The following is an 11,280-nucleotide window of genomic DNA, read 5'->3' on the forward strand; positions in this document are numbered from 1 at the left end:
TAATATTTAACGTTGGATTTACAGCTGACAATAAAAATAATTGTTAAAACTTTGAACTATTGGAATCTACACTGAAACAATACAGACCGAAGTCTTGTGTTTAAATCACATCAATGTTATCTCGCTCACGAATAAAGATGCGTTGAGTGACAGCCGCGGATGCAGCTTTGGATTGGCAACGTTAAAAGTGAGTCTGTATCTTTATTATAGAACCCGAAAATATAGAAACCCAAATCCTACTTTGTCGCTGGTTGTAAATTAAGCAAATATTTACTCGTACCTCATATTGTTTCAATATGTTAGCCAATTATATATAATATAGTGGGATGGGGGAAGATGGGACACTTTTTCATTTTATTTTCTCGTCACATTTGGTAGTAAACCAAGAACATTCAAAGAATTATAAAACGGTATCCTCACGTCTACCATAGACTGTTGTTAATTGTTTGAAACACGATCAGGATATTTGGATATTATGTGCTAACTGTGTCCCGTCTTACCCCATCCTACTATATGCAAATTTGTATGTTCACGTTATAAAGAATGGTAATAGTGCATATGTGTTTGAATGTTTACTATGTTTACTAAATATAAAATAGCGAAATAAGCAACAAATCTGACGTTTTATTACTTCTACAGAAAAGAGAAGACAGAACGAAAAGCTCACGAACGAAGATGGAGCCATAGCATACCCAGACTAGGATTTATTCTTAGTCGATGTAAATACTAACTTATGTGAGCTGTAGCATAAAAAGTCTCCTTTATTGAATGCTTGTTTAAAACTGAATGTTTATGGTATATGATGTGTGGGGTGGGGAAGTATACGGAGATCAAATGATTAAAGTCCACCTTTGTACACGTTAGTAATGTAACGTGGTTGGGAATCTTGGGTTTTATTTCTCCATGTGTGTGTGTGTGTGTAAACAACCTGCATAAGAACGGTGCGCGCAGGTCAGATTTCCCCAACTTTAACCCATACTCCTGGTGTCACTTATCAGCAAGGCAGGACAGTCGACATCAGATAGATAGAAGTGACATCGCTATAACTAGGGATCGCTGTTAGGAAGTTTAAGTTAGACAGAACTGGGACACTGCACCGGGCCGACACAACACGTGTCATTGCACCCAGGCCTATACAGCAGACCGTCCTGGTTTGCGTAAACCCTTACACGCCGGTTGGTTAAAAGTCCGGTCAGCGAAAGCTGGTGGGTTCCAACTGCAAAACAATTAGGCGCCAAACCTGCGACTAGGGTAGGGATCAAAAATACCAAAAAAAATTAAGCCCCCTGTTAGGCCCCTTAAAAACACTAACCAATTGATTTTTTCAGGTGTCAGTTTATGTTGTCATTCCTTTTTTGAATCGACAACAAGCGCGAATATGCGACGCTGTTGCGGCGGATAAAGCGATTCCTAAGATCACTCGGTTCGATCAATCTTGCGTTAAAGCAAGATATAGTTAGCTCCCAAATCCGTTCTTATGCAGTTTCCCCACTTGAATGAATGAATGTACTTCGTAAACAACTAGTTATTGCGACGCGATGCGACGGTTTGCGACGGTGAAATAAAAGCGGTTCTAAATATTTATAATTATTACATTGGCCCATAGAGAATGCTGTGTTGCTGTGTTTATTGTATGGGGTGGGGTATGGTGGTGTTGGGGGATTGTGGTGTTTGTTGTATTGATACACATTTACACTTACACTATGCACGAAGTGAACTGTTATATTCTGATAAATCCATGGTGTGGGCATTTCTGTGACGTCACTGCAGTGACGTCATCCTCTAGGTTATGGCGTCATAATGATAAAATATGACTGAATTTCAATATAAATGGTTTTAGGCTTGCTGTAATTGAAATTGATATCGTCTACTATTGTCTTACCTTGCTGATGTGTTGGGTCCATGGCGCCCTGGGTCCTTTGAATGGGTTTGTCATTGCGGCGGATAAGAGGGTTGCATGGGGTGTCGGACGTTTTGTATACATGACGTGCGTATTAATTCTCAATCATTGGCAATTTTACATTTTTTGCGTTCGGTTTCGATTTTCACGTGAATTTTTGTCTTTTTTACTCGCTGGCGCCTTTTCTTTATTCTTACGTTGCGTGGAGCTCCGTTTTTGCGAAATTGCCAATGAAGGGAATTGATTTCGTAAAGATGTTATGCTTGTTCGTGATCTCTATGCAACCTCTAGTACAATGATGTGACAGTAACCCTGGAAGCCCAACTAACTTTGGGGCTTTATAATACTTAACACTGGGAGCCCAACTAACTTTGGGGCTTTATAATACTTAACACTGGGAGCCCAACTAACTTTGGGGCTTCATAATACTTAACACTGGGAGCCCAAATAACTTTGGGGCTTTATAATACTTAACACTGGGAGCCCAACTAACTTTGGGGCTTTATAATACTTAACACTGGGAGCCCAACTAACTTTGGGGCTTCATAATACTTAACACTGGGAGCCCAACTAACTTTGGGGCTTCATAATACTAAACACTGGAGCCCAACTAACTTTGGGGCTTCATAATACTTAACACTGGGAGCCTATCTATTATTGGGGCTCTGAAACGCTATAGTACGGTCTATAATAAGCTTGTCCAACCATGGTGACTCAGAATATATAGTTCACACTTCATTCTACACCAAAACATTCACATACAAACATATAAACAAATGTGATGCGAATGGTTAGGTGCTACAGCTCACCCCTTTTATATTTTTATATCTTAATTCATTGGAACAGCCAATGCCAGGTCAGAAGTGTGTGCCGTGTCCAATTTCTTGTGTCGTGTGCCAAATTTCTCACAGTACGCCTCTTAACGCGGTAAGCCACGTATAACGATGGTGTGTTTGGAGGTGTAAGTTCAGTTTATGAGACGGTCAGTCCAGGTTGCAGTTCTTGCTGTGTGTATTGTGCGTGGTTCGCGATCTCGGCGCTTCGAACACTTAGCACCGTTGGGTGGCGTCGATCGCCGTCTAGCGGGCTAAGTAACCAGGTATAACTAGGGCTACTGGCGAGAGGTCCTGGTAAAAAAAACCTCAACGACCACAAGCGAAGCAGCCTCCTGGGCGTGGTTGGAATCTTCGCTGGAAAAAAACAAGTAAATGGATATTTCAGTAAATACTTTATTTTTGCCAACATTTTGCCTGCTATTAACATCATCAATATCGTATCTTGATGATGTCACAATAATGCAGAAGAAATGTTTGTGAAATAAATGTCTTCTACTGGAACTGCTATTTACATTTATAAAATAGGAGGGAAGGGGAAGATGGGACAACTTTTAACTGTATTTTCTTCACTTGTGTGCTAATAAACAAAGAATATTTAAAGAATAGTAAAACCAGATCGTCACGACTTCCACAGGCCGCTTAATGTTTAAAGCACGAAGGTTGCTAGGGACAAAATATTAAATATATGGTTGCTAGGGACAAAATATACGGTTGCTAGGGACAAAATGTACGGTTGCTAGGGACAAAATGTACGGTTGCTAGGGACAAAATGTACGGTTGCTAGGGACAAAATGTACGGTTGCTAGGGACAAAATGTACGGTTGCCAGGGACAAAATGTACGGTTGCCAGGGACAAAATGTACGGTTGCCAGGGACAAAATGTACGGTTGCCAGGGACAAAATGTACGGTTGCCAGGGACAAAATGTACGGTTGCCAGGGACAAAATGTACGGTTGCCAGGGACAAAATGTACGGTTGCCAGGGACAAAATGTACGGTTGCCAGGGACAAAATGTACGGTTGCCAGGGACAAAATGTACGGTTGCCAGGGACAAAATGTACGGTTGCCAGGGACAAAATGTACGGTTGCCAGGGACAAAATGTACGGTTGCCAGGGACAAAATGTACGGTTGCCAGGGACAAAATATATGGTTGCTAGGGACAAAATACGGTTCCCCAGCAACCATATATACACAAAAAAATATATGGTTGCTAGGGACAAAATACGGTTCCCTAGCAACCATATATATTTTGTCCCTTGCTAGGGACAGGGACAAAAATTATTGCTAGGGACAAAATATATGGTTGCTAGGGATAAAATATACGGTTGCTAGGGACAAAATATATGGTTGCTAGGGACAAAATATAAGGTTGCTAGGGACAAAAATACGGTTGCTAGGGACAAAAATTGATGCTAGGGACAAAATATATGGTTGCTAGGGACAAAATACGGTTGCTAGGGACAAAATATATGGTTGCTAGGGACAAAAAATTTGGTTGCTAGGGACAAAATATACGGTTGCTAGGGACAAAATATGGTTGCTAGGGACAAAATATGGTTGGTAGGGACAAAATACGGTTGCTAGGGACAAAAATTGTTGCTAGGGACAAAATATGCGGTTGCTAGGGACAAAATATGCGGTTGCTAGGGACAAAATATACGGTTGCTAGGGACAAAATATACGGTTGCTAGGGACAAAAAATTTGGTTGCTAGGGACAAAATATATGGTTGCTAGGGACAAAATATGGTTGCTAGGGACAAAATATGGTTGGTAGGGACAAAATACGGTTGGTAGGGACAAAAATTGTTGCTAGGGACAAAATATATGGTTGCTAGGGACAAAATACGGTTGCTAGGGACAAAATATATGGTTGCTAGGGACAAAATATACGGTTGCTAGGTACAAAATATGGTTGCTAGGGACAAAATATGGTTGCTAGGGACAAAATATGCGGTTGCTAGGGACAAAATATACGGTTGCTAGGGACAAAATATGGTTGCTAGGGACAAAAAATTTGGTTGCTAGGGACAAAATATACGGTTGCTAGGGACAAAATATGGTTGCTAGGGACAAAATATGGTTGGTAGGGACAAAATATACGGTTGCTGGGGAAAAATACGGTTGCTAGGGACAAAATATACGGTTGCTAGGGACAAAATATATGGTTGCTAGGGACAAAATATGGTTGCTAGGGACAAAATGAACGGTTGCTAGGGACAAATACGGTTGCTAGGGACAAAATATACGGTTGCTAGGGAAAAAATATACGGTTGCTAGGGACAAAATACTGTTGCTAGGGAAAAAATACGGTTGCTTGGGACAAAATATGGTTGCTAGGGACAAAATATGGTTGCTGGGGAAAAAATATACGGTTGCTAGGGAAAAAATATACGGTTGCTAGGGACAAAATACGGTTGCTAGGGACAAAATACGGTTGCTAGGGACAAAATACGGTTGCTAGGGAAAAAATATATGGTTGCTAGAGACAAAATACGGTTACTAGGGACAAAATATGGTTGCTAGGGACAAAATATACGGTTGCTAGGGACAAAATATGGTTGCTAGGGATAAAATATACGGTTGCTAGGGACAAAATACGGTTGCTAGGGACAAAATACGGTGGCTATGGTCAAAAATTGTTGCAAGATACAAAATATATAGTTGCTAGGGACAAAATATATGGTTGCTAGGGACAAAATACGGTTGCTGGGGACAAAATATATGGTTGCTAGAGAGAAAATACGGTTACTAGGGACAAAATATGCGGTTGCTTGGGATAAAATACGGTTACTAGGGACAAAATATGCGGATGCTAGGGACAAAATACGGTTGCTAGGGATAAAATATGGTTGCTAAGGACAAATTACGGTTGCTAGAGACAAAATACAGTTGCTAGGGACAAAATATATGGTTGCTAGGGACAAAATACGGTTGCTAGGGACAAAATATATGGTTGCTAGGGAGAAAATACGGTTACTAGGGACAAAATATGCGGTTGCTAGGGACAAAATACGGTTGCTAGGGATAAAATACGGTTGCTAGGGATAAAATATACGGTTGCTAGGGACAAAATACGGTGGCTAGGATAAAAAATTGTTGCTAGGGACAAAATATATAGTTGCTAGGGACAAAATATATGGTTGCTAGGGACAAAATATATGGTTGCTAGGGACAAAATACGGTTGCTAGGGACAAAATATGGTTGCTAGGGACAAAATATACGGTTGCTAGGGACAAAATACGGTTGCTAGGGACAAAATATGGTGGCTAGGGTAAAAAATTGTTGCTAGGGACAAAATATATAGTTGCTAGGGACAAAATATATGGTTGCTAGGGACAAAATACGGTTGCTAGGGACAAAATATACGGTTGCTAGGGACAAAATATACGGTTGTTAGGGAAAAAAGATACGGTTGCTAGGGACAAAATACTGTTGCTAGGGAAAAAATACGGTTGCTAGGGACAAAATATGGTTGCTAGGGACAAAATATACGGTTGCTAGGGACCAAATATGGTTGCTAGGGACAAAATATACGGTTACTAGGAACCAAATACGGTTGCTAGGGAAAAAATACGGTTGCTAGGGACAAAATATGGTATATGGTTGCTAGGGAAAAAATACGGTTGCTAGGGACAAAATATGGTTGCTAGGGACATAATATGGTTGCTAGGGACAAAATATACGGTTGCTAGGGACCAAATACGGTTGCTAGGGACAAAATATACGGTTACTAGGAACCAAATATGGTTGCTAGGGAAAAAATACGGTTGCTAGGGACAAAATATGGTATATGGTTGCTAGGGAAAAAATACGGTTGCTAGGGACAAAATATGGTTGCTAGGGACATAATATACGGTTGCTAGGGACAAAATACGGTTGCTAGGGACAAAGTATGGTTGCTAGGGATAAAATATACGGTTGCTAGGGACAAAATATGGTTGCTAGGGACAAAATATGGTTGCTAGGGACAAAATACGGTTGCTAGGGACAAAATACGGTGGCTAGGGTCAAAAATTGTTGCTAGGGACAAAATACGGTGGCTAGGGTCAAAAATTGTTGCTAGGGACAAAATATATAGTTGCTAGGGACAAAATATATGGTTGCTAGGGACAAAATACGGTTGCTAGGGACAAAATATATGGTTGCTAGGGACAAAATACGGTTGCTAGGGACAAAATATATGGTTGCTAGGGACAAAATATACGGTTGCTAGGGACAAAATACGGTTGCTAGGGACAAAATATATGGTTGCTAGGGACACAATATACGGTTGCTAGGGACAAAATACGGTTGCTAGGGACAAAATACGGTTGCTAGGGACAAAATACGGTGGCTATGGTCAAAAATTGTTGCTAGATACAAAATATATAGTTGCTAGGGACAAAATATATGGTTGCTAGGGACAAAATACGGTTGCTAGGGACAAAATATATGGTTGCTAGGGAGAAAATACGGTTACTAGGGACAAAATATGCGGTTGCTAGGGATAAAATACGGTTACTAGGGTCAAAATATGCGGTTGCTAGGGACAAAATACGGTTGTTAGGGATAAAATATGGTTGCTAAGGACAAAATACGGTTGCTAGAGACAAAATACAGTTGCTAGGGACAAAATATATGGTTGCTAGGGACAAAATACGGTTGCTAGGGACAAAATATATGGTTGCTAGGGAGAAAATACGGTTACTAGGGACAAAATATGCGGTTGCTAGGGACAAAATACGGTTGCTAGGGATAAAATACGGTTGCTAGGGATAAAATATACGGTTGCTAGGGACAAAATACGGTTGCTAGGGACAAAATACGGTGGCTGGGGTAAAAAATTGTTGCTAGGGACAAAATATATAGTTGCTAGGGACAAAATATATGGTTGCTAGGGACAAAATACGGTTGCTAGGGACAAAATATGGTTGCTAGGGACAAAATATACGGTTGCTAGGGACAAAATACGGTTGCTAGGGACAAAATATATGGTTGCTAGGGACACAATATACGGTTGCTAGGGACAAAATACGGTTGCTAGAGACAAAATACAGTTGCTAGAGACAAAATATGGTTGCTAGGGATAAAATATACGGTTGCTAGGGACAAAATATATGGTTGCTAGGGACAAAATATGGTTGCTAGGGATAAAATATACGGTTGCTAGGGACAAAATACGGTTGCTAGGGATAAAATATGGTTGCTAGGGACAAAATATACGGTTGCTAGGGACAAAATACTGTTGCTAGGGAAAAAATACGGTTGCTAGGGACAAAATATGGTTGCTAGGGACAAAATATACGGTTGCTAGGGACCAAATATGGTTGCTAGGGACAAAATATACGGTTACTAGGAACCAAATATGGTTGCTAGGGAAAAAATACGGTTGCTAGGGACAAAATATGGTATATGGTTGCTAGGGAAAAAATACGGTTGCTAGGGACAAAATATGGTTGCTAGGGACATAATATGGTTGCTAGGGACAAAATATACGGTTGCTAGGGACAAAATATACGGTTGCTAGGGACCAAATACGGTTGCTAGGGACAAAATATACGGTTACTAGGAACCAAATATGGTTGCTAGGGAAAAAATACGGTATATGGTTGCTAGGGAAAAAATACGGTTGCTAGGGACAAAATATGGTTGCTAGGGACATAATATACGGTTGCTAGGGACAAAATACGGTTGCTAGGGACAAAGTATGGTTGCTAGGGATAAAATATACGGTTGCTAGGGACAAAATATGGTTGCTAGGGACAAAATATGGTTGCTAGGGACAAAATACGGTTGCTAGGGACAAAATACGGTGGCTAGGGTCAAAAATTGTTGCTAGGGACAAAATACGGTGGCTAGGGTCAAAAATTGTTGCTAGGGACAAAATATATAGTTGCTAGGGACAAAATATATGGTTGCTAGGGACAAAATACGGTTGCTAGGGACAAAATATATGGTTGCTAGGGACAAAATACGGTTGCTAGGGACAAAATATATGGTTGCTAGGGACAAAATACGGTTGCTAGGGACAAAATACGGTTGCTAGGGACAAAACATGGTTGCTAGGGATAAAATACGGTTGCTAGGGACAAAATATATGGTTGCTAGGGACAAAATACGGTTGCTAGGGACAAAATACGGTGGCTATGGTCAAAAATTGTTGCTAGATACAAAATATGCGGTTGCTAGGGACAAAATACGGTTGTTAGGGATAAAATATGGTTGCTAAGGACAAAATACGGTTGCTAGAGACAAAATACAGTTGCTAGGGACAAAATATATGGTTGCTAGGGACAAAATACGGTTGCTAGGGACAAAATATATGGTTGCTAGGGAGAAAATACGGTTACTAGGGACAAAATATGCGGTTGCTAGGGACAAAATACGGTTGCTAGGGATAAAATACGGTTGCTAGGGATAAAATATACGGTTGCTAGGGACAAAATACGGTTGCTAGGGACAAAATACGGTGGCTGGGGTAAAAAATTGTTGCTAGGGACAAAATATATAGTTGCTAGGGACAAAATATATGGTTGCTAGGGACAAAATACGGTTGCTAGGGACAAAATATGGTTGCTAGGGACAAAATATACGGTTGCTAGGGACAAAATACGGTTGCTAGGGACAAAATATGGTTGCTAGGGACACAATATACGGTTGCTAGGGACAAAATACGGTTGCTAGAGACAAAATACAGTTGCTAGAGACAAAATATGGTTGCTAGGGATGGTTTCTAGGTACAGAATACGGTTGCTAGGGACAAAATATACGGTTGCTAGGGACAAAATACTGTTGCTAGGGACAAAATATATGGTTGCTAGGGACAAAATACGGTTGCTAGGCACAAAATATGGTTGCTAGGGACAACGTATACGGTTGCTAGGGACAAAATATGGTTGCTAGGGACAAAATATACGGTTGCTAAGGACAAAATATATGGTTGCTAGGGACAAAATATACGGTTGCTAGGGACAAATACGGTTGCTAGGGACAACATATACGGTTGCTAGGGACAAAATACTGTTGCTAGGGACAAAATACTGTTGCTAGGGAAAAAATACGGTTGCTAGGGACAAAATATACGGTTGCTAGGGACAAAATATGGTTGCTAGGGACAAAATATATGGTTGCTAGGGACAAAATATACGGTTGCTAGGGACCAAATATGGTTGCTAGGGACAAAATATATGGTTGCTAGGGACCAAATATTGTTGCTAAGGACAAAAAATATACGGTTGCTAGGGATAAATACGGTTGCTAGGGACAAAATATACGGTTGCTAGGGACAAAATATGGTTGCTAGGGACAAAATACGGTTGCTAGGGACAAAATATATGGTTGCTAGGGACAAAATACGGTTGCTAGGGACAAAATATGGTTGCTAGGGATAAAATATACGGTTGCTAGGGACAAAATACGGTTGCTAGGGACAAAATATATGGTTGCTAGGGACAAAATACGGTGGCTAGGGTCAAAAATTGTTGCTAGGGACAAAATATATAGTTGCTAGGGACAAAATATGGTTGCTAGGGACAAAATATGGTTGCTAGGGATAAAATATATGGTTGCTAGGGATAAAATATGGTTGCTAGTGACAAAATATATGGTTGCTAGGGACAAAATACGGTTGCTAGGGACAAAATATATGGTTGCTAGGGACAAAATATACGGTTGCTAGGGACAAAATACGGTTGCTAGGGACAAAATATATGGTTGCTAGGGACAAAATATACGGTTGCTAGGACAAAATATGGTTGCTAGGGACAAAATATACGGTTGCTAGGGACAAAATATGGTTGCTAGGGACAAAATATACGGTTGCTAGGGACAAATATGGTTGCTAGGGAAAAATACGGTTGCTAGGGACAAAATATATGGTTGCTAAGGACAAAATATGGTTGCTAGGGAAAAATACGGTTGCTAGGGACAAAATATGGTTGCTAGGGACAAAATATGGTTGCTAGGGACAAAATATACGGTTGCTAGGGACCAAATATGGTTGCTAGGGACAAAATATACGGTTGCTAGGGACCAAATATGGTTGCTAGGAAAAAAATACGGTTGCTAGGGACAAAATATGGTTGCTAGGGACAAAATATACGGTTGCTAGGGAAAAAATATACGGTTGCTAGGGACAAAATACGGTTGCTAGGGAAAAATACGGTTGCTAGGGACAAAATATATGGTTGCTAGGGACCAAATATGGTTGCTAGGGACAAAATATACGGTTGCTAGGAACCAAATATGGTTGCTAGGGAAAAAATACGGTTGCTAGGGACAAAATATGGTTGCTAGGGACAAAATATACGGTTGCTAGGGACAAAATACGGTTGCTAGGGACAAAATATATGGTTGCTAGGGACAAAATATACGCTTGCTAGGGACAAAATATGGTTGCTAGGGACAAAATATACGGTTGCTAGGGACAAAATATGGTTGCTAGGGACAAAATATACGGTTGCTAGGGACAAAATATATGGTTGCTAGGGACAAAATATGGTTTCTAGGTACAGAATACGGTTGCTAGGGACAAAATATACGGTTGCTAGGGACAAAATACGG

This window comes from Ciona robusta, chromosome 8, assembly GCF_009617815.1.
Source record: "Ciona robusta chromosome 8, ASM961781v2".
In the NCBI taxonomy this organism is placed as follows: Eukaryota; Metazoa; Chordata; class Ascidiacea; order Phlebobranchia; family Cionidae; genus Ciona; species Ciona robusta.